Source organism: Mixophyes fleayi, chromosome 6 (assembly GCF_038048845.1).
Source record: "Mixophyes fleayi isolate aMixFle1 chromosome 6, aMixFle1.hap1, whole genome shotgun sequence".
Lineage (NCBI taxonomy): Eukaryota > Metazoa > Chordata > Amphibia > Anura > Limnodynastidae > Mixophyes > Mixophyes fleayi.
In genome coordinates, this window is record NC_134407.1 from 139,891,456 (window position 1) to 139,915,823 (window position 24,368).

Sequence of the window (24,368 nt, forward strand, 5' to 3'; positions counted from 1 at the left end):
ACATACAAGGCCCTCGCCAACTCCACAGCACCCTACATCTCCTCCCTCCTCTCTATTCATGCTCCATCCCGCCCTCTCAGATCGGCCAATGACCGTCGCCTCTCTTCCCCCCTGATCACCTCCTCCCACGCGCGTATCCAAGACTTCGCCCGCGCTGCCCCCCTCCACTGGAACAAGCTCCCTCCCTCCATCAGAACTTCCCCCAATCTGTCCAGTTTCAAACGGTGTTTAAAAACCCACCTTTTTCTTAAAGCCTTTCAGTCTCCTACTTAACTCCCTACCTGCTCTTCTGACTCTTCCCCTTCATTCTCCTTTCCTTCATTCCCCTCCCCCTCTCTATTCCTCCTTCTCTCCCTCTCTCCCCTGTGTCTCTCTGTCAGTCTACCCCACCCCTTAGATTGTACGCTCCTTTGAGCAGGGTCTTCTCTCCTCCTGTCTTCTCTACTTTCAACTCTGCTCGCCAGCTTCCCTGCTTCCTCCTCGAGGACCCTCTTCCCCCGCCCCCTCTCGCTCCCTCCTCTTCCCCCTGGGGGTCTCCCTCTCATCCTTGCCCTCCCTCCTAGGTGTCATTGTTGGCAGACCATCTCCTCTCCTCTTCCCCCCTCTAGCTGTGCCCTGAGCTTACTGAGTTATTGTGATTATTGTTTACTGTACTGTGCTGTCTCACCTCGTATTGTAATTTTGTTTGTCCCTGTACGGCGCCGCGGACACCTAGTGGCGCCCTATAAATAAAAATTAATAATAATAATAATAATAATAATATGTGGAATATAAATTCTCAGCAGTATTCAATTAAGTCACCTGTTAATAATATTGTCATTCATGGCAAAATATTTCTAAAAAAAAGGTTTATATATTTCATTTTTTTCCAATCGAATACATTTATTAGGATGTTAATAATGTCTAATTAAACTGCATTTTTACAGTAGCTGCTGATTGCAAACACATGCTCTAGCATGTGTCATCACTATCACTCGCCACTTACACCTGTCCTGTAGCTGGTGCAAGTGATACGACTGAATAGCACATACCTGAGAAATACCCAAAGCTTGAATTGGTAGCGGCTGCGTGCCAGAACAGCACCAACCTGATCAGAATTAATTCTGGTAGTAAGAATTTCAAGTGGTTACCGATCATAGGTCTATTTATTAAATGTGAATGGTATAAATTTAATGTTTCAGGTTGTTGCAGATAGGGAGGCCTATTTTTTAAGCATGGGTGCTATTGATTTAACATCTGGTTTGAGATAGGAAGGCTTAGTTGGTTTACTCATTGCTAAACGTTTCATATTTCATGTACCTATGGAGAGAAGGGGATGGGTCAGTGGGTGTTGAAGGGCTGGTGCAAATACATGCACTGATAATGAGACCAGTTGACACCATCAGCTAGCTTCTTCTGATTGGATCATTACAGATTGATTTCTACTGATGATAATACTTAATTCGTTAGTGTGGGTTATGTAACCTGCGCATTTACTGCGAACAGTGTCAAGCTGCATCTCTAACCATTCTCTATGCTACACTTATTGATCCAGACATGAACCGGGTACATATGCTAGTGTTGTAGAGCTCTACATATTGTGAGATGCATCCAGCTGAGTAATAGAGATGCTCAGGCTCGGTTCCCCGAGTACCGAACACACCCGAACTTAGCAGATCTGAGTCCCGAGCCGACTCGATACTTTCTCGTGCCCTCTGAATTGAAAACGAGGCAAAACGTCATTGTTACGTCGTCGGATCTTGCGAGTTTTGGATTCTATAAGTACCTACCTCCATGGCCATCCAGCGCCATTTCACAAAGCGACACAGTAGGGGTAGCAAAGTTCTTGGCAGTCTCTACTGCAGTTGGTGAGCATGATTGGTAGAAAAGAAAGAGGGGAGGTAGCAGTGTTCTTCAAAGTCTCCAGTGACATTCAGGAGATCTCCATTGCTAATAGTCATTGGTGAAATAGAAATAATAGGGCTGGTAGGCTTGGTCTTCTAAATCTGCAGTCACATTGTACTGTGTTATATAGGTAACACACAAAGAGGAGAGCTCCATTGCTAATTGTCATTGCTGAAATAGAAATAATAGGGCCGGCAGGCTTGGTCTTCTAAATCTGCAGTCACATTGTACTGTGTTATATAGGTAACACACAAAGAGGAGAGCTCCATTGCTAATTGTCATTGCTGAAATAAAAATAATAGGGCTGGCAAGCTTAGTCTTCTAAATCTGTAGTCACATTGTACTGTGTTATATAGGTAACACACAAAGAGGATATCTCCATTGCTAATTGTCATTGCTGAAATAGAAATAATAGGGCTGGCAGTCTTGGTCTAAATCTGCAGTTACATTTTACTGTACCATAGCTCACTCAGAAACAGCAGAGGTGGCCAGGTTCAGTGCTGAAACAGAAATTGTAATAATAGGGCTGTCAGTGTTCTTAAAAGTCTCCAGTGACATTCTACTGTGCCATAGCTCATACAGAAATAGGGATGGCATTGTTCTTGTCACTCTCCAGTCTCAGTCATGGTGATACGAATACCTCTATCACATGTGCTAAAGCCTATGTTCAAGTGCATAGTGGTTTTAAGTCAGGGAAACAAAAATGTAAGTAAAAAGCGTGTGGTTTTTTTTGTTGTTTTTTATAATGTTTTATTTTTGCAAGGTCATTCAACAGGGCATGACAACTGACAGAGTACATGTTAATAAACAAATGCGATAAGCACGTAGTGGCTACGGCCAGCGTAGCATTTATAGAGTACTGGTGACAGCGTATAATTATAGCTAAAAAAGAAAGAGAGACCAAGACATTTTGTTGTGTAGGAAAGAGGGAGGAGAGAAGAAGGAGAAGAGGGGCAAGGAAGGAGGAGAGGGAAAAGTGTAGATTTCCATATAAGAGATAAAGCAGAAGACGGGAAGAGGAAAAACATAAATAGAGGAAGAGATACGAAGGACAGAAGGATGGCATTAGGAGGTTATATGAATGGCGAGCGCGCCTGAAAGAGATCCATGGGTCCCAGACCTTGGCAAAAGCTCTCGAGGATTTACGGATGATGCTGGTCATATGTTCCAAACGTTGCGTCTGCCAGATTCTATTATGGTCTGGATAGAAGGGGGACCCTGCTGCCGCCAGTCAGCTGCAATTTGGCAAGTAGCTGCCGAAAGAATGTGTCCAATCAATTTATTCTGATGTTGAGCTGCCGAGGGGACCCCAAGAGGGAGAAGAAAGAATTTAAGCTCCAGGGGAATATCCACCTGAAGAATTGCTTGAATCAAGTGTTTAATCTCAGACCAAAAAGTTGTCAACTTTGGACAGGTACACCAGATGTGAAGGAAAGAGCCCTCCTGGGAGCACCCACGCCTTCAGCGATCAGAAGAGTCGGGTAGGATTTTGTGGAGACGTGTAGGTACGTAGTACCATCTATATAAAACCTTGTAGACATTCTCTTTTATTCTGACACAAATCGAGCTGGAGGCAGCATTCTCGTAAATCTCCGACCATTCTTCATCTAGTAGAGTTACGCCAAGGTCATTTTCCCAAGCTAATACATGGGGGCCTCGAAGGCCTGAAGCAGAGAAAGCAAGTTCGTAGTATAACGTAGAGATAAGGCCCTTCGTAGATGATTGCGTAAGCAGAGAGATTCAAAAGTGGTACGAGGACGGGAGGAAAGACGAGCTTTGACAGAAGTATGGAAGTGACGCAGCTGAAGATACTGATAGAACTGTTTTGAGGGAATATGGAAACGAGATTGAATGTCAGAGAATTGAGGAAAAGTCACAGAAGAAGAAGATAAGTGATTAAGATACCCAACTCCCTGTGAGTACCACGGCAGGAATGCAGTATAGTTAATTCCTGGGGCGAAGTCTGGGGAGTTAAATAACGGAATCACAGGGGATGGAAGAGGCGAAAGGCCATACCTTTGAGAAGAGGAATCCCATATGGAGAGGGAGTGTGAGATGACAGGGTGGAGAAGGGAACGTTTAGGACGACGAGCTCTGGAGAGCCACAAGAGGGTGGAAGCCGGCAGGAAACCCAGACCTTCAGCTTCAATTTTAGACCAGACTCTAGAATTAGATGAATCGCACCACAAAACACATTGAGCAAGTTGGGCGGAGAGGTAATATCTTCGGAAATCAGGAATCCCCAGTCCCCCACCCCGGGAGGACTTCTGCAGAGTTTTAAGAGTAACTCAAGGGCGCTTATTAGGCAAGATAAATTTGGAAACATGAAATTGGAGAGACTTAAATACATAAGAGGGAACACGAAGAGGCAGGGTTTGGAATAAGTACAGCAGTCTAGGAAGAATATTCATCTTAACTGCATTTATTCGGCCTATCCAGGAAATATAAAGATGCAACCAAGTGGAAAGGTCTGATTTTATTTGATCGATGAGATGAGGGTAATTTGCTTGAAAAAGATGGTGGTAATGTTTGGTCATAAAAACTCAGAGATATTTAATTGTTTTGGAGACGCCACCGAAATGGGAAAGAGCGCTCTAACTGTGCTTTGTCAGAGGCAGGGATATTGAAGTCCAAAACCTCCGTCTTGTTCGAATTGATCTTGTAACCCGAAAAGTGACCATAAAGATCCAACTCGACCAAGAGAGAGGACAAGGAAGAGGTCGGGTGAGTAATGGACAAGAGAACGTCGTCAGCGTAGAGCGCAATTTTATAGGTATTTGGACCCTCAGGTATACCATTTATATCCTGATTAGCACAAATCCTGGCAGCCAAGGGCTCAATAACGAGGGCAAAAATAAGGTGGGAGAGGGGGCAACCCTGATGTGTGCCATTCATTATAGCGAAGGGCGCCGAGGTCAACCCATTCGCTGATATAGTGGCCGAGGGGGAATGGTACAAGCTCGAAATGCCATTCATAAATTTGCCAGAGAAACCCATTTCCCTGAGCACCCCAAAGTGCAGGGGGAATAGTTTAGCTGATAGCAGATAACGGGGGCCGTGTAGAGGGCAGCAGGGCTCCGATGGTGACAGGATAACAGACTGCAGGCGAGGAGCTAGCGAAAACTCCGTCCTGCCATTTTGGCTGTCAGGCCACACCCCTGCTTGTACCTTTTTAAAGACAAAACACCTCTCTAATAAAAATGAAAGTTTACTGTAGAAAAACATAAAATACCCAAAATATTACCAAGTATACCAGCATCAGCTAACTCTCTTCTCTCAGCTAGATCTCAGCACCTGTAATCTACACTGTCATCATATTCACCCTCATCAATGTGTACAACATCCTCAAACAATACTAATTCATCCCCGATGGAATCCACCATCACAGAAGTCACCCTATAATGATATTCCCTGACAATATATGATGTAATTAAAGTTCGGCTAATAATCAAAGACGCTGATACCACAACGATTGTTTGGTAGGTATCCACATCAGGTATCTCATATGTACATCGTTGTATGAAAAAATAAAACCTTAGAGTGCCCCGTCAAATTTTCTCTTTCTCTCAAGATTACTTACTTGTTTTACGTATGTCTTGTTTCATGTATAAAACCAAAAAACTGATCCAGCGCAACCATGTAGTAAGTATAAACAGTAAAAATGTAGAAACTACGGCAGAGTTCAGTTGGCCGCAATAAACATTTTAATAATAAAAAACTGTTTAAAATACATCACAATAAGTAACATTGACATAGGCACTGACACAAATGTAGTACAAAAATGGATCTGGATCAGTTTTTTTGGTTTTATATTTGTGTCTATAGGGAGCAGCAATTCTCCCTTTTGTTTCTAGCTGCATTGTGTATTTGAAACTAATTAGCCCAGCGCGGGATTACCCTCCCCCCCTTGTTTCATGTATGTCCTTGTCTTCCCTACTGTACAGCGCTGTGGTGCACTACCACAGTGCTCTTACAAATCTACGATAATAATAATATGCCTCTTAGTGAAGCAGATGATACACAGAGTAGCTTGCCTCTGAATAATGTGACGTTCTTGGGTACATGCTTCTGCTGTCCCTGCTGGTGAAGGCGAATCACCGACCCAGTGGGCTGTCACAGTCATATAATCTTTAGTTTGCCCAGTTCCGCTTGTCCACATATCTGTGGTTAAGTGTACAGTGGGTAGAATGGCATTTTATAGCCCAATAATTAATTTTTTACGAACCTTCTGGTAGAGGTGAGGAATAGCTTTTCTAGTAAAATGGTGTCATGATGGAATTTGTTATTGGGGACAGAAGACCTCAAGTAACTGTCTAAAACCATCTGCATTAATAGTGGATATTGGACGCAAATCTAATACTGGCATAGTCGCCATGGTGTCTGTGATCCGCTTTGCGACTGGGTGACAACTGCCATACTTGCTTCCTCTTGCAAAGGATTGTTTAACAGTCAATTGTTGTAAACTACTAGTAGTCTTCTTCTTGGTCTGCTTCTGGGTTGAAGATCCACCCCCAGCAGCAGGAGCAGCAGCAGTGGGCCTAACTCTCAAGGATTATTCTGCGGAGTCCTGGATAGGGGAGGAGTCATCTCAAATTAGAAACTTGGATGCAGGACTAACTCCTATCACTTGTGAGTATATTGATGATGAAGGTGTTCGTGGTGTAGATGGGAGGTGCTGGGATGTAGCTGAGAGAAGGGAGGTAGCTGATGCTGGACTGCTTGTTGTTATTTTTTAGCCTAAGTTTCTGATTTTCACAAGAGCTTTCCATGACCTCGCCTCAAATGGCGTAACATGGGTGTGGATCCTATATGGTTAAGGTCCCTACTTCTACTGACTGTGGCTTTACAATGCTACAAATGGCTAGACAACTGTTGTCAGGATTTGTGTAAAAATAATTCCACGCATAAGAGGTGGATTTTTTGGCCTTCTTATCACTGGCAAGAACTGCTGCAATGTTTGTTTGAAAGTGTATGAAAATAATATTGTGACTTGTGAGGTGGTCAAAATTGACTGCAATAGACTTAAAATTAGTGTTAATGAGGTTAATAATAATCTAGGGGGAAAAAAAGCCAAATTATGTGATTTTAGAAAAAAAAAAATCGGGATTTTAGAAAAAAATAGAGAACCAAAACACGCAAGAGCAGTTTTACCAAAACCAAAACATGAAGTTAATCCAGATCCAAAACCAGAACACGAGGTACAGTGAACATATCTACTGAGTATATGCACATAAATACGAATTTGTGTTTTCAGATGATTATCAGGCCAATCACCCGATAAATGACTGTTCGGCTCAATATTGCATTGTAATACAATATTGGGCCGAACAGTCGTCACAATATTGCAGGCGGCCTAATGTAATGTAATATTGCATTACATTGGGAGAAAATTTCTGTAATGTGTACCCAGCCTAACTGTACATCAGGCCCAATGTCTACAGATGTATATCATTTTAAAACTTAAAACTTTGTCGACAGTATATAAGAACAGGAGTGAGTCTGTGCAGTTTTCAGGGAAAGCATAAAATGTAACCAATGACTGCAGCATAAAGTCATAATAGTAAAATAATCAAGGGCCTGATTAATTAAGGATCTTAACTTGAGAAACTTCTTATTTCAGTCTCCTGGACAAAACCATGTTACAATGCAAGGGGTGCAAATTAGTATTCTCTTTTGCACATAAGTTAAAAACTGACTGTTTTTTCATGTAGCACACAAATATCAACTTTAAATTTCAGTGTACAAATAAGCTATCAAGTATTTATGTGCTACATGAAAAAACAGTTTGGAATCCACTGGGCTAGCCCCTGGATCAGAGCACCATACTCCATATTTGGAATATGAAACTGAATCAATTACAGTACCATGTCAATAGCCTTAGGCATTAGGAGTTTAGCTTCTGACCTCTTTTTGGGGGGTTCCAATATCCAGAATAGTCATAGGGGCAGGCTGCTGTAGACCTCCATTTTCAGCTGAGTGATGAGCACATGTTCTTTTATGATACACGGGTCAGACTGGGTAATAATAGTTGCGAACTGTCCCTAATTTCAAGGGACATTCCAAGGTTTTAAAGATTTGTCTTTGGAAAGGTTTGTCTCTGGAAATGTCTAATTTTTTCAGTTTTAACCATGCAAACAATAAAACTCATGTTTTTCTGCATTCCGATTGTAATTTTTGCTAGTTACTCTTGTTTTCTAGAAAAAGTACACTAATATTTATTCTACTGAAGTTTTTAAAATTTTCGAAGTACATTATCATGTTTAGTAAACATGGCACAATGGGAATTGTAGTCATTATAATTATAATATGCACCAATATATTACACAGCACTTAATAATTAATAACATTCACATTTTTTTTTTTAAATCAGATACTTTTTATTGAATTTTTCGTCACATATAAGAAAAAAGTGACCATACAAAAACATTTAAACATACACCACAATTAGTCTTAAAGTGCTTCTCAAATACATCAGGTATTTCCAAACATAGTTATACATGGAACAAGCAATATATACAATAATTGCACCATTCAATAATTGGTCATTAATCTCATTCCAGTCCTTAAGAACAAGACATTAGTGAGGCACATTTTATAGCCTATACCATTTACGACTTTATCTTTACAATGAACAATTCACAAAGTGATCCACTAATCCTATATTATATATTTGCAACATATTAATGCATAGGTTACACTCCAACGCCCCCATACTGCACATTTCTATAATCCACATATTTTCCGTATATTTTGTAGTTTTTATTATGTATTTATTTTATTATTTACTTTGCACAGAACGAGCCTCCCTTCCCAGACACCCAGCCCCTCCCACCGTATTTTAAGCTTCAATCTAGGGACTATAGATCAATCGAACCGACTCGGTATTAAGACCAAATTTTTGGATACTTAGCTTTAGCATTTCTACTAGTATATACATATTTTTCATGTTGCATTGTATTATTAACCAGGGCTCTCCACTTAAGAAAATCGGGTGGATCAGGTGCCAACCATGCCCGGGATATCACCACTTTAGTGAGTGTCATTAAATTGAAAATATAAACATCTGGATATTTATCAATTAGATCATCTAACGATATCACATAAAGACAGATTTTGGGATTCATATGGGGAGCCATTGGAATCGTATCAATCACACATTTCCAGACCTTCACCCAGAAAGCACCTACTACTGGACAATCCCATAGCATATGCCAGAAATCTGCAGGGGAAAACTACATTTTGGACAGGATGCATCACTTCTCCGACCCATACGGTGCAAACCAACTGGAGTCAGATAAACTCTGTGAAATATCTATAAATGTATTTGTTGCTACCAGAGACAGGTAGTAGCACTATGAATAGATTTAAGCATGTGAGTCCTCCGTTAGCTGACCCAAATTCACCTGCCATTTCACTTTCAATGATTCTAAATCCCTAGGGGCCAAAGAACCATTAATAATTGAATAGAGCTGGGAAATAGTTTTATTTGTACCCACATTTAGTAAAAGAGTTTAAGGGAAGATGCCTGAATTAAGGGAGTAGAGGTAGGAAATTGAGCGTTCAAGGAATGCCGAAGTTGTAGATAACAGTAAAACGCAGAATTAGGTATCCCCCTTTCCTGTAATAATTGTGCAAAGGATTTCAATATACCAGACTGATATAGCTGTCCAATATTTACTATATCATATTTTTGCCAAATATTATACTCTCAGTTTATTAAGCTCCGGGAAGGAGAGATTATGCCACAAAGGAGTAAAAGGATCGTAACCTTCATTTCCCACTATATTTTGAGAAATACGCCAGACTTCAACAGCCTGTTTAACTATTGGGGCCACCTTATATGAATATTTCCCCCTTAGTAATATTCCCATAGGCAGCAATAGTGCACCGCCTGAAGCATATGCCTCAGCCGGAAAGCCCAACAGATCAAGAGGAATCTGATCTCCCGCCCAATTAATCAAATGGGCAAGTTGTGCTGCATAATAATATATTCTCAAATTTGGAAGCGCTAATCCACCATCAGCCTTAGCGCTGCACAAAATAAACATTTGGATACGTGCTCTTCCCTCGCCCCAAACAAACAAGGAAATAAGTCTGTCTATTTTACTAAACATTGCTCAGGGGAGGTATATCGGAGAGTGTTGAAGAATGTATAGGAATTTAGGCTGTATTACCATCTTAAAAAGGTTAATCCTTTCCGTTACCGTAAGGGGGAGTCTTTTCCAAATATGTGATTTTACTTTAAAATATTCTATAACCGGATCTATATTAAGAGATACAAATTCACTCGCCAAATTAGATATCCAGACTCCAAGATACTTAAACCTTTTGGTCCATTTAAGAGAGTGTTTAGACCTATCCTCAGAGGGAATTACACCATGAAGGGGAAATATATAAGATTTGTCCCAGTTGATCAATAGGCCTGAAAATTTTCCAAAATTATTAACCACCTCCAATAGACAGTTCAACGACGAATCTGAGTCTGACAAAAACAGCAACATGTCGTCAGCATAAAGAGCTATATAATCACACACCTCTCCAATTGGAAGCCCAACAATTAGCGGATGGTCCCTAATTAAGCAGGCAAGGGGTTCTATGGTCAGTAATACTGGAGACAGGGGACAGCCTTGCCTGGTTCCCCGCCCCAAACTAAAGGAGGGAGATGTGTAGCCGTTTACAGAAACTCTTGCTGTTGGTTCAGAATACAATAGCCGTATCCATTTAATAAACTCCGACCCCATCCTGAATCTATGCAGTACCTCCCAAAGGTATCCCCACTCGACCGAGTCGAAGGCCTTGGCAGCATCCAAGGACACCACCACTGCCCCCTCCTCGGCCACATGAGGGAACTGAATGAGTATAGAGACGTCTTAGATTTGAAACGGTGGATTTACCGGGCATAAAGCCTGTTTGATCAGGGTGAATTATTTTGGAAATTACTAAATTAAGCCTAGAGGCAAGTGTCTTAGCCAGTGTTTTAACATCGGTGCAGAGTAAAGAGGTCTATATGATTCGGGATAAAGGGGATCCTTTCCAGGTTTTGGCAAGACCATTATTAGCGCCTCTGACATAGATGGAGGCAATGAGCCCAAATCAAAAAGGCCATTATACAAATCCAGCAACTGGGGAACAAAAAAGTCTTTATAAATCTCTATAGGGAGGCCATCAATTCCCTGTGCCTTATCGCCAGGGAACGAGGATATAGCAGACTCTATTTCCTCCACCGTAATAGGCGCATTCAAAAGAGAAGCCGAGTCCTGAGAAAGACAGGGAAGTTAAATAGAATCCAAGTAGCTCGAGTCTGAGAATATTTGTCTCTTGAAGTATAAGCTTCTTCATAGTACTGAAAAAAAGTATCAACAATTTCACCACCTCTAAAAAGTTTTTAGTTTTGACTATTATAAATTGCTGAGATTACTCTACTGAACTGTTGGTCTCTTGCAAGGCAAGCCAAATAGCTTCCACCCATAACCGCCTCTGAGTATTGCCTATGTTGGGAAAATAAGAGCCGACGTTTAGACTTATGTAGGAGATAATCTCTCCATTCTATCTGATCCCTTAACCAGTGTAGACGATCATCAGGGGTATGTGAGCTTATATATAAACATTCCAAATCTCTACAACGCTGTTCCAAATCAGACTCTTTCTTCCTCTTGGAATTCTTGATTTCAGCAATACATTTAATTTGAGTTTTCCTCAAGAAGGCCTTGAATGTATCCCAAAGAGTATTCATATGTGTTGACCCTTTATTGTCAGTAAAAAACACTTCCCAAGGAACTGTAAGGCTTACTCCCGTACCCATCGTATTCAGCCAGCATGGGTTTAGCTTCCAAAATCTTACTCCTCTATCACTTGACAAATCTATACCAACAAGTACCGGGGAGTGGTCTGAGATACCTCTGGACAAATATTCTATCGAAGTTACATAAGGGGACAACAACAAGGAAGGTAAGATCAAATGTAACCTGGAAAAGATGTTATAACTAGTTGAATGACATGAAAATTGCTGTTTATTAGGATTTCTACATCTCCATACATCTACCAGACCCATTTCTTCTACTACCCGAGAGAAAGGGGTGGGACCACCTTGTATTGTTACACATAACTCCCGCCATCGACCTAAACCTGCGTGTAGAACATTAAAATCTCCCAGACATACCAGTGGGGTAGCCGGAGATAGCGCCATGAATGAGGAGGCTCTACACAAAGCATTGTTATTATATGGCGGTGGAATATATATTGCCAAAATAATAAGTGGGGAGAAGTTAACAATTGCCCTTAGGAACACATATCTACCACAGGGATCAATTTCCACATGCTCTAATGTAAAGGTCAAGGATTTCCTTATCAGTATAGATACTCCTCTAGAGTTAGCAGTGTGCGTTGAGTGATAAGCCCATCCTACCCATGGACGCTTTAAGGCTAAAACTTTGCTACCGTAAAGATGCGTCTCGGCCAAACATATTATATCTACATTATATTTTCGAAGCTGATTTAACACCAGGGAGCGTTTGATCTTTTCATTCAATCCCCTAACATTCCACGTCAGTAGTCTGAGCCCTTTCCCACCAGAGCTACTTACAGCCATATATGATCATACCCCATTGGAAAACATTGGATATATATCAAACGGAAGGAGCACATAGCTGGAAGGGAGATAATGGAGACCTGCTCTGCGCATACCAAGGCAAAAACCATTTCCTGAGTTATAGGGAAATGTAAAAACATTGTGGTATAAACAATACAAAAAATAGACATAACACAAAAGTACATTTGTAACAGTTTAACTCCCCAACCCCCACCCCGTATACCCCTTTTCCTAAAACTAAGGTACACTTTTACACTAAACAAGCTCTAAACACTAGAACGAACTTGGGAGCTACACAAACTTAGCTATAAATAGCACAAAACCTCCATTAGAAAAAGTAATAGCTGGCCCTCCACTGCCAAACCTGTAAGGCAAAATCATGGACTTCAACATATATATTTAAGGCACGTTTCTTTCTCTCGTGGAAGACCATCCAGCCATGTCATCGCCTCCCGTGGTGTAACGAAGAAATTAAATCTGCCCTGTGCCTCCACTCTGAGCCTGCCCAGGAACATCATTGAGTACGGCAGTCCAAGATCTCTCAGCTTCTGTTTAACTGTGGAAAACTGAGCTCTGGATTTCTGGACGTCCAGTGCAAAGTCCGGGAACACAGAGACATTGGTACCATTATATTTCAAAGAGCCTTTTCGACTAATCAGTCTAAGGACTGCATCTCTATCTCTGAAGTGAAGGAGCTTTGCAATAAATGTCCTGGATGTTGCCCCAGGTGGGGGAGCTTGAAATGGTATGTGATGTCCTCTCTCTACTGCAAACTGGGGTGAAAAGGCATCTTTACCAAACTGCTCAAGCAGCCACTTCTCTAGAGATTGCTCTGGGGGCGATCCCTCTGCCCGCTCCGGCAGGCCCACAAAACGGAGATTGATTCTCCTCAAGCGGCCTTCCATATCCACCAACTTGGTTTTACATTAAGCCACCAAGCTTTGCAACTCTCATTTGACTGGTGCAGATGCATCTTCCAGAGTAGAAATACAATTTTCAGTTTCACCAACCCTTTCACGTATTTTTTGTAAGTCGTGTCTCAGCAAAGAAATATCAGCTTGGACTTCGCCAATCTTATCTGTGACCCTTTTTTCCGAAGCTGTAATGGCAGATAACACTTGTTGGATAGAAGATGAAAAGAAACTTCTTCACCGCACCAAGTTAAACCCCCAATATAGATATTCGAAAGAGTCTTGTTATTTCATTTGGGGGAGGTGCTCCTACACATTGTAAAATTGTCATCCAAAAGATGGGGGAAATAGAAGGGGGAAAGGGATAAAGAAAATGTGTATTCAGGGCACTCTAATTACTATATGTAATATGATAAGTTTCTGTTAAGATTTATATCTTTATTTCATAAATTCATTAGCGAAATACTAAAAACATTGTGTAATGGAACATACTAACCTATAACATAAAATAAACATACTGTTAAAAAGTAGTAATGATACTACTATGCTGTCTCACTGTTTTCCAATTGACTATTGATAACAACGTATGTATATTATAATGTTCACATATACTATGTACATCTGTTATTGCTCAACATAAATAAACATAAGAGTCCCGTTAAGTATAGGGACACTGTTGTGGTGTAATAATAAGATGTTCACCACCATTAAGCTCTATCCTGTATAATAGATTTCTGAGTACCGGGCTTTGCCTAGCAGCTGATTTCCATAGTGCTGCTGAGTATCTACTATTAAATGCACGCCGTAGTGGGATATGTCCAATATCATAAAATACTAATAGATATTGCAGACTCCCTCAGACCCAACGGGGTGATACAGCTGTGCATCTATTATTGGATACACGCTGTAACATCAAGTATCAAATATCGTGAGATGTTGATAGATATTGTAAGCTCTCTTAGTCCAAAGAGGGTAATGTTAGACCCAATCCCTTAGATTAGTTTACTAGAGTGCTAGAGTAACTTTAAGGCATAACTATAATTAAAGTCATCAGATAAACCGCTCTAATACTATAATATTTGGCATGCCTATAAACTCTATCTCTTACTTATTCAGCTATGCTGCTATTCAATTAACTATAATGAGCCCATTGACTCGTTGCAGCATAGTATGTTTCACGCTGTGGTCATTTCCCCAAACTATCCGAGTAAAGTCTTATTCAGGGCTTAATGTTAAATGTTTATTTAGTTTTATTATATTGTCAGATATAGTAGCGTAAGGTATATCATAGCATTCCAAGCTCTCTCAATCAGACTCAGTAAATGTGGAGCAAAACCCCTTATGTCCCTTTTCTCCTTCTGTTGTGCTGCTATGGGATTTGTTATAGTGATCCCATAGACAGCTATGCTAGAGACTAATAACAGCGTGGGTTATCTAGCACTATAGTCATACCTCCCAAGCTATCCATAGGGAGTGTCACGCTGAACACAGTGTAGTTTATTAATACTAGTATAGTCTGTCTAGATTGCTGTACTAATTAACACCACTAGCGTCAGAAAGGAGAGGACTGTTTATGGGTTAATAACAGAGAATTATAGGAACATATGGAGACAGTGAGCTCAGCTAAACGCCAACGCGCGTTTCGCTAAGGCTTTATCAATGCCAAATATTATAGTATTAGAGCGGTTTATCTGATGACTTTAATTATAGTTATGCCTTAAAGTTACTCTAGCACTCTAGTAAACTAATCTAAGGGATTGGGTCTAACATTACCCTCTTTGGACTAAGAGAGCTTACAATATCTATCAACATCTCACGATATTTGATACTTGATGTTACAGCGTGTATCCAATAATAGATGCACAGCTGTATCACCCCGTTGGGTCTGAGGGAGTCTGCAATATCTATTAGTATTTTATGATATTGGACATATCCCACTACGGCGTGCATTTAATAGTAGATACTCAGCAGCACTATGGAAATCAGCTGCTAGGCAAAGCCCGGTACTCAGAAATCTATTATACAGGATAGAGCTTAATGGTGGTGAACATCTTATTATTACACCACAACAGTGTCCCTATACTTAACGGGACTCTTATGTTTATTTATGTTGAGCAATAACAGATGTACATAGTATATGTGAACATTATAATATACATACGTTGTTATCAATAGTCAATTGGAAAACAGTGAGACAGCATAGTAGTATCATTACTACTTTTTAACAGTATGTTTATTTTATGTTATAGGTTAGTATGTTCCATTACACAATGTTTTTAGTATTTCGCTAATGAATTTATGAAATAAAGATATAAATCTTAACAGAAACTTATCATATTACATATAGTAATTAGAGTGCCCTGAATACACATTTTCTTTATCCCTTCTATTTCCCCCATCTTTTGGATAGAAGATGAGTCAGCAGAATCCTGCTGGGTGGTATCAGAAGGGGGTTGAGCACCAGTCGTTGGGGCTTGCACTTCTCCTGACGAGGAGGAAGATGATTGATGGGCAATGCGCTCAAGCCTGGTAGCAGGTGTTTGCCAATGCTTTCCCGTACTTCAGACTGGCAGTAGGGCATTTTATAAAAGAGTATCACCCTGCAGTATCCGGTTAGAATATTCCAAAACTTATTAAAATATTATTCCACAAATATTCTGGAAAATGCCACGCCAGTATTCTATAGAGATGTTCTTTGCAGAGATATTGCAGGATAGTCCCCTTATATTATCGTGCTTTGTTATTACTTCACAGTGTCAGTGATGCAAAATTTTGGCAAGCAGTTATATTTCTGCAAACTTTTCAAAACTGTAAAGCGATTCAAATCAAACAAGCATCCATTAGCATCTTCAGCATACACAGCAGGGTGATACCACAGGAGCCCGCGAAACTTGGTGCCAACTAATTTTTGCCTTCAGGATATATACAATTCCCAGATTCAGCCCAGGAAAGGAACTTAGAAGGAAATAATCTCCTTTTACCTCTGTACCAGGGACAGCGTTAGGACAAAATCGATCCCCTTCTCCCGGAGACTGCAGCGCCCACCTCACATGAGTATAGCTGCTTTTTGTACTGTGCTGCAGGGAGTATTAACTCTGTCCCACTCAGTAAAGCTCCCCTTTCCGGCTGGACCGCCCTTACACGGGTACCGCGCTGACCCTCCACTAATCCCCGCCTGAGTTTCAAATTTAGGCCCCGACTTCTGCTGAGGAGTAGGCCCCAATATACAGGCTGCCAGAAAAGTCTCTCCGCTGGTGTCTTTAATGCTGTGATTCTTCTCACCATCATCTAGCAGCCTTCCACAAACAGTATAGAGATCTTTGGCAGCAAGAACCAGCATTAATCAGGATAACAATATCGGAGGAGAGCAAGAAAAGCACGACTTACTCCATATTACTTCAAGCCACGCCCCCCAATAACATTCACATTTAATAAACAGACCTATTCCACCCATCACCAGCCCTGACATTAAATTAATAGCATCTCCATTTACTACAAAGACCTATTTCACCCACCAGCCCGAAAATCTAATTATGGCTTACAACTTTTCCCACATTTAGTACAGATTATTAATTTATATATATAATTACTTTTTTATAGTATTTATGCACCATTTATTTATGTACTCCAAAGAAAATCCCCACTTCTCTCCAACCCCAGGCCCTTGAATTGCTCTCAGTTCTCATCAAACACCCTCCTTCCCTCCAGTCCTCCCTCCTGTTCTATCCAACCCCCTCTGCCCCCTCTCATCTTCTGCCTCCTCTGGCCCTTGTTCTCTCCTGCTTCCTCTGGCCCTTGTTTTCTCCTGCTTCCTCTGGCCCCTGTTCTCTCCTGCTTCCTTTGGCCCCTGTTCTCTCCTGCTTCCTTTGGCCCCTGTTCTCTCCTGCTCCCTCTGGCCCCTACTCTCTCCAGCTCCCTCTGGCCCCTATTCTCTCCAGCTCCCTCTGGCCCCTATTCTCTCCAGCTCCCTCAGGCCCCTATTCTCTCCAGCTCCCTCAGGCCCCTATTCTCTCCAGCTCACTCTGGACCCTGTTCTCTCCAGCTGACTGCATGTCTGTACTTCCGTTTTACAACACAAAGCAGAGCTACATTAAGCTTTGTGAATTTAAAGTGGCAATGGCAGAACCCCACAACTGGACAAATTATTGTAAGGGTTAGGGTTGCCACTTTAAATTCACAACCCTCAATGTTACTCTATTTTGTGGTGTCAAACGGAAGTGCCGCCATGCAGTCAGTTCGGAATTGATAGCAGTCTGCAAGGTACAGTTTTCGGATATGTTCTATGTCTGCATTTATGTAGGTCAGCATTTCAAGCAGGCCGGTTTAATAGCAATCGGGTTATTTTTGTCTATATAGTCAGTGTCGTTATTATAAGCATCGCATTATTCCTCCTGTTGAGCTGATCCATGTGTCCATAGCATGGAATATGCAGTCACTGGGACGTCTGGGTAGCTTTTGCACAGACAAATAAAGTGCCAGGAACTTGGGGGAGCACCTTCAAAACTATTTTGGCTATATGAAAGATTCATGTAGCTTTCTCAACTTGACCCATCTCTCTTTTACCATCTGATCTGTCTTTGACCTCCTGATGGATCAGAGGGGCAGATAGTATCAAGCCTAAGACCATGGGCTCTACATTTGTCCTGCCATCACAGTGAGCTCTGTTAAAAAAAGTATCATTTTTTCATAAAGTTTTCTTCACCATCTACAGAAATATTAAACTATTTTTACGTGCCTCGTGCATATAAAAAACTGCAATCTCTAAATGTTTACAGAGCATACATCATCCTGACATTTCATTTGACACATGGGTTTGAAGAGAAAACAGAATCTTGACCTATGTAGCACTCCAGGTGTTACACCTGGAGTGCTACATAGGTCAAGATTCTATTTTCTCTTCAAACCCATATGCTATATATATGACCTTAGCAGCCCCTCACGTAGTAAAGTTAATTCAAGAGTGAGGTTGGTTGTTGTCTAGTGCGGAGCGGTTTTTCCCCTTCCCCCATTTTCCCAGCTTTCCCTTGGGATCACATTTCATTTGACACATCTGGTCATTGCAGTGCACATGATTTGTTCATGAACGTATGTATACAGGCCTTCAATTGGTTCCAGGAATTCCTAAGCCCTCAGCTGGATAAAGACAAGTAGATCTCATTGTTCTAGCCGATCGTTGGAGGACTGTATTTGTGGTTTGATGCAGTGAGGTCTGCTGATGTCCGCACACACAGGCTTTACTAGTCAGCTCAATCAAATACATTCAACCTGATTGACAAGTTGCTCAGACCCCCACACAGAACAATGTCAGGATAATTTGATTAAGATATTACATTGACCAACCAAGTGACCGTGTCAACTGCTGTATTCCTTGCTAATATATAAAAGCTTGTTGAAAGGAAAATGAAATTATATCAATGATTATATGGCACAAAGTAATCACATATGCAATATAGTTTGATAATCACCCAAGTTATATGTGCATATGTAGAGGAAGTCAGATCTTTGACCTTATTGGAGACCTTAGAAGATATTGGGGGTGCAGCTTTGTGATGTCTTTAGCCTATTTTTCACAGGCATTTTTATTATTTAGGATATCAAGATGGCATCACTTGTAAATGTTTGCTCATGAAAGGAAGATTTGGCAAGCTTGGTATATTGGATCCCACAGAAAATGTGGGATATATGTAGAAATGTGGCAGATTTAACTCAGAAAGGGAAATCAAGATTGCATTTTATGGGATTGGATATTCAAATCAGGGGCGGGCTGGCCCGTGGGGCAGGGGGGCATGTGTCCCCCGGGCCAGTCAGAAAAAGTGTGTTTCGGACCGGCCCCCCTCCCGCTCAGTGATAGGCCAAGCATTCTGCCTGGCATATATACTGTCTGTCTGTGTGACATATATACTGTCTGTGTGTGTGTGTGAGGAGCATATATACTGTCTGTGTGTGTGTGTGTGTGTGTGTGTGTGTGAGGAGCATATATACTGTCTGTCTGTGTGTGTGAGGAGCATATATACTGCCTGTGTGTGTGTGTGTGTGGCATATATACTGTCTGTTTGTGTGAGGAGGATATATACTGTCTGTGTGTGTGAGGAGCAGATATACTGTCTGTCTGTGTGTGTGTGACATATATACTGTCTGCAGGGCCGGACTGGGACTAAAAATCAGCCCTGGCATTTAAGGTACACAGGCCCACCTCAGTTCCAGCAGGAATGAAAATATGTGCCGAACATGGCGTGACCTCATTGTGTTGTGATGTGAATGAGTTCTCTGTACAGCGCTGCGGAATTAGTGGCGCTATATAAATAAATGATGATGATGATGATGATGATGGGTGTGGCCAACATGGGGCATTGATACATACATTATGATACATTACATTTATCATTTTAGACAAATACACAGGCCCTACTTTTAGAAGCACACAGTTTTACCTTCACAAGCAGTAGGTTGTGAAGCGGGACATACCTCCCAACTGTCCTTGCAGCGGACCAAATCCTGACTAAGGGAGACAGTCACCCAAATTCAGGACTGCCCCACCAGATTCAGGACAGTTGGCAGACTGTCCTGCTCTCTCCTACCTGTCTTAGTCACTTTCACCACTTGTAGCAGATGGTTTCTTTAGCTCAGTTCATTCTTCTCTTGATCCTGGAATATTGGATGCCCTATTTTGAAAAAAAAAAATGGGTACATGAGATTTAAAAAACTCCAACCAGCCCCAATGTTAAAACAATAGCACTCACGTTTTATAATTAGGCCTCCCTCCAGTCCCCACAATAATAATATTCACATTTAATAACTAGACTTATTTCCCTCCATCCAGCCCCAACATTAAATTAACAGTATACCCATTTACACAAGGCATATTTCCCTCCCTCCAAACAGTCCCAGCAATAAATTAAATTGCATTAAAATTTAATAAATATAGCCATTTTCCACAACCATCCCCGACAATAAATAATTCATATTCACATTTAATAAATAGCCCTCCTCCCCAAAATTAGCCCCATATTCAACGGATAGCCCTAAACCACCCCAGCATTAAATTAAAGGTTCCTTCACCTCACCTTAAATAATTAGCCCCCACCTACACTCCCCCATTAAATAGCATACCTCCCACACTATATTAAGATCCTCCCTTCCCTCACATATTATATTAAAATAATGCACATGCGCACACACACTCACACACTATATGAACATGGCCAAAAGCACACTATAGCAACATGGGGCCACATAGAAACACTATTAGCCACACAGACACGCTCTTAGCCACACACACTATTTGCCACACAATTGGCCACACACACACACTATTTGCCATACAGTCACACAGCCACACCATTAGGCCCACACACACTATTTGCCACACAGTCACACTAATAGCCCCACGCACACTATTTGCCACACAGTCACACTAATAGCCCCACACACACTATTTTCCACACAGTCACACTAATAGCCCCACACACACTATTTGCTACACATACATACATACATACAGCCACACATACAGCCACACACACAGACACTTACACAGACACTTACACTTACCTTTGGACATCCAGCAGCAGCACTCTGCGCGCTGCTCGGCGGACGGAGATCAATGACTGCCGCCTATGCGAGCAATCACATGGGACGGCGCCACGTGATAAGTGCAGTCCCATGTGATTGCTCGCATAGGCGGCAGTCATTGATTCTCCGTCCGCCGAGCAGCGCGCAGAGTGCTGCTGCTCGGCGGGCATGTGGACCAGCCTTTCTGGCATTTGCCAGAAGTGCCAGTAGCCAGTCCGGCCCTGACTGTCTGTGTGTGTGAAGAGCATATGTACTGTCTGTGTGTGTGTGTGGCATATATACTATCTGTGTGTGTGAGGAGCATATATACTGTCTGTGTGTGTGAGGAGCATATATACTGTCTGTGTGTGTGTGAGGAGCATATATACTGTCTCTGTGTGTGTGTGTGTGTGTGTGTGTGTGTGGCATATATACTGTCTGTGTGTGTGAGGAGCATATATACTGTCTGTGTGTGTGAGGAGCATATATACTGTGTGTGTGTGTGTGTGTGTGTGTGTGTGTGTGTGTGTGTGTGTGTGACATATATACTGTCTGTGTGTGTGAGGAGCATATATACTGTCTGTGTGTGTGAGGAGCATATATACTGTCTGTGTGTGTGTGTGTGTGGGGGGGGGGCATATATACTGTCCTGTGTGTGTGAGGGGCATATATAGTGTGTGTGTGTGTGTGTGTGTGTGTGTGTGTGTAGGGCCAGTGTATTGTGTGTGTGTATTGCTATTTTATTTGTGTTGATGGTGGTGCAATTTAATTTAATAGTGGGGCCGATGAAGTTAAGATGGTGTGATTGGACCTTTAATTTATTGCTGGGGTGGTTGGTGATCTATTAATTGAATGTAGCGCTGTTTGGGGATAATGAGGTCTATTTATTTAAAGTGATTATGTATTATTCAATGCCTGGTATGGTTGTGGGAAATGGTTATATTTATTAAACGAAAATGCTATTTAATTTATTGCTGGGGCTGTTTGGAGGGAGGGAAATAGGTTTATTTATTAAATGGGAATACTATTAAATTTAATGTCAGGGTTAGTTGGAGGGAAATAGGTCTATTTATCAAATGTAGATAGTATTATTGGTTGGAGTTTTCTAAATTTCATGTACCCATTTTTTTCTCCAAATAGGGCCTCCAATATTCCAGGATCCAGACAAGCAGCAAATGAGCTAAAGAAAATTGCAGCCACAAGTGGTGACAGTGACAAGAACAGGTAGGAGAGAGCAGGGCAGTCTGTCAACTGTCCTGAATCTAGTGGGGCAGTCCTGAATTTGGGTGACTGTTTCACTTAGGACAGTTGGGAGGTATGTCCAGCTTCACCGTGTACTGCTCGTGAATGCATAACTGTGTACACCTAACAGCAGTGTACACAGTATTGCCTGTGTATTTGTCTAAAATGATAACCATGTTACATCATAGAGCGTTACCCTGTCTAAAGTGCCCAGGCCCCCCAGAGGCTTAATCCAGCTCTGGGCATAAAAACATATATATGGATTAAGCAACACTAAAATAGCCTCTTTTTATATAGATAAATATATATATTGTACCAAAAACCACCCTTTAAGGATGGGCCGCTACTTATGGGCCAGTGCGGTGTGCTTGCCCCCCGGGCCAAAGTCTGCCAGCCCTCCCCTGATTCTAATGCAGTCTAAGGGTGGAGGCTCTGCATATCAGGATGTTTTTCAGTTGTACAAATATGTATATAAAACTGCAGTGGTGTTCATCACCTTGCTTACTGGCTTCAACACAATGGCTTTTGTGTCATCTGTACACGCAATACATAGCAGAACCACATTAATAGAGCACATTGACATGTAATAGGAAAATATATTATTGAATCTCTCCACCTCCAGCTCTTTTATTGTTTTGTCTGTGCACCTTATTTACTTGGAACTGAGTTGGACAGGTTTTATTTATTGTGTGACTGTTGTTAACAAAAAATGTCACTTATTTCTTAGACTCCCATAACTGGTACCTCATAAAGGTTTCATATAACAATACTAGCTCCTAGCAATCTCCTTGTGCCCCTCCTCCTCTTCCTATCTCTTTTTTTACTTTCTATATAGAAAAAAACACTTTACCTACCAGATATAATGGTTATTATATGTTAGGACATATGTACATGTCCTATATATTCTGATATACAAATGTTTATCCAGTTTTATTTTTTTGTGTCTTTGCATATTTTAAATTCATATCTAAAAATGAAACTAAAGAGAATAAGAAGAGTTACTAAAATGTATTCATAACAGCATAACATAAAAGTAAACTCCATTTATATAAGTGGCATAATTTAGCATTGAACATTTTTTTAAGAGTGTACTTCCTCATAGCTGGTGGGAACATTCAGGGATTTGTAAAAGAAAAAGACAATCATTATTTGCATGAAGAGGACGTAAATGTTTAAAAAAGGGAAGAAAATAATAAACAAATTAAACATGATCAGTTGCACCATGAGAGAAGGGCAGTTTTATTTTCTATTTCATGCTGTAGAAAAAGTGACCTATCACCTAATTCTTGCCCGGTTCGGATTTAGAATAAAATAAAATGTAACCTAGGTGTCCCGTGAAGCCTCAAAATACCTTGGAGTACTCTTAATGTGGTTATCCATTAAAACTTCTTCCTCCATTCCTGCAGTACATAAGAGGTCCCTAGTCCTTATAAGAGCTTTATTCAGCTCCATTTCATGGGACTAAACAGTGTGAGTTGCTGCATCTTATTTGACCTATGCTCAGTGGTCGAAGTGGAAATTTAGAAGTGGTGGTATGGAAAGTGTAATGGGTATGTAAGTGAATGTTATTTGATAGTTTTACAATGAGGCCAGTAAGAGAAGTGGCGGTATGGCATACCCCTGTATACACCACCACTTCAACCACTACCTATATTATAAAATTAGCTTCTGGTGCCAGAGGTGTGGTGGTGTTGGTATTTGCTACTTTCTACAGTCTTTGCCTTGAAAACAAATATTTAGAAATCTTACCGCCATCGTATAATTTCTGTTATTTTAGGTTATTTTGAGCATTCGCTGCTGAACCTTTGTTGAGACATGAGCTCAGATGGGAGAAAGATCTAGAACTTCCTATAGACAACAACATGTAGATCAAAATTAGGTCCAAAGTGTCTAAGGTTTCCATTTTAACTTACAAAAATGTATACAAAAGTTATACCAGGTGGTACCTTGTATCAATGAGATTACATAACATATTCCCAGCTACCTCCCCCCTATGCTGGTGTGGGTGTAGGTTCAGGGGAGTTTTCATTCATTTCTGGTGGCACTGCCCAAAGATCTCACATTTTTCATAGGAAATTCATGTAATGCTTTGGACACTAAATTTAGACTTTTTCCCTGGTCCGATCTTTTATGCCTTCCCATTCCTTGTTTGGGAGCACATTCTGGTATAACTTAAATGTAATAAAATCTTC

The 24,368-nt window shown here is 41.1% G+C and overlaps 1 long non-coding RNA gene across 1 annotated transcript in view; it reads left to right on the forward strand.

Annotated features, from left to right (window-relative positions):
- The window catches only part of LOC142094420 (uncharacterized), a 24,572-nt gene extending 557 nt beyond the window's left edge, over positions 1–24,015 (forward strand). Inside the window, exons 2-3 of the long non-coding RNA XR_012677660.1 lie at positions 22,075–22,158; positions 23,954–24,015. This is a non-coding gene — a long non-coding RNA (uncharacterized LOC142094420). The remainder of the gene's footprint in view (positions 1–22,074; positions 22,159–23,953) is intronic.
- Positions 24,016–24,368: the final 353 nt, after the last annotated feature.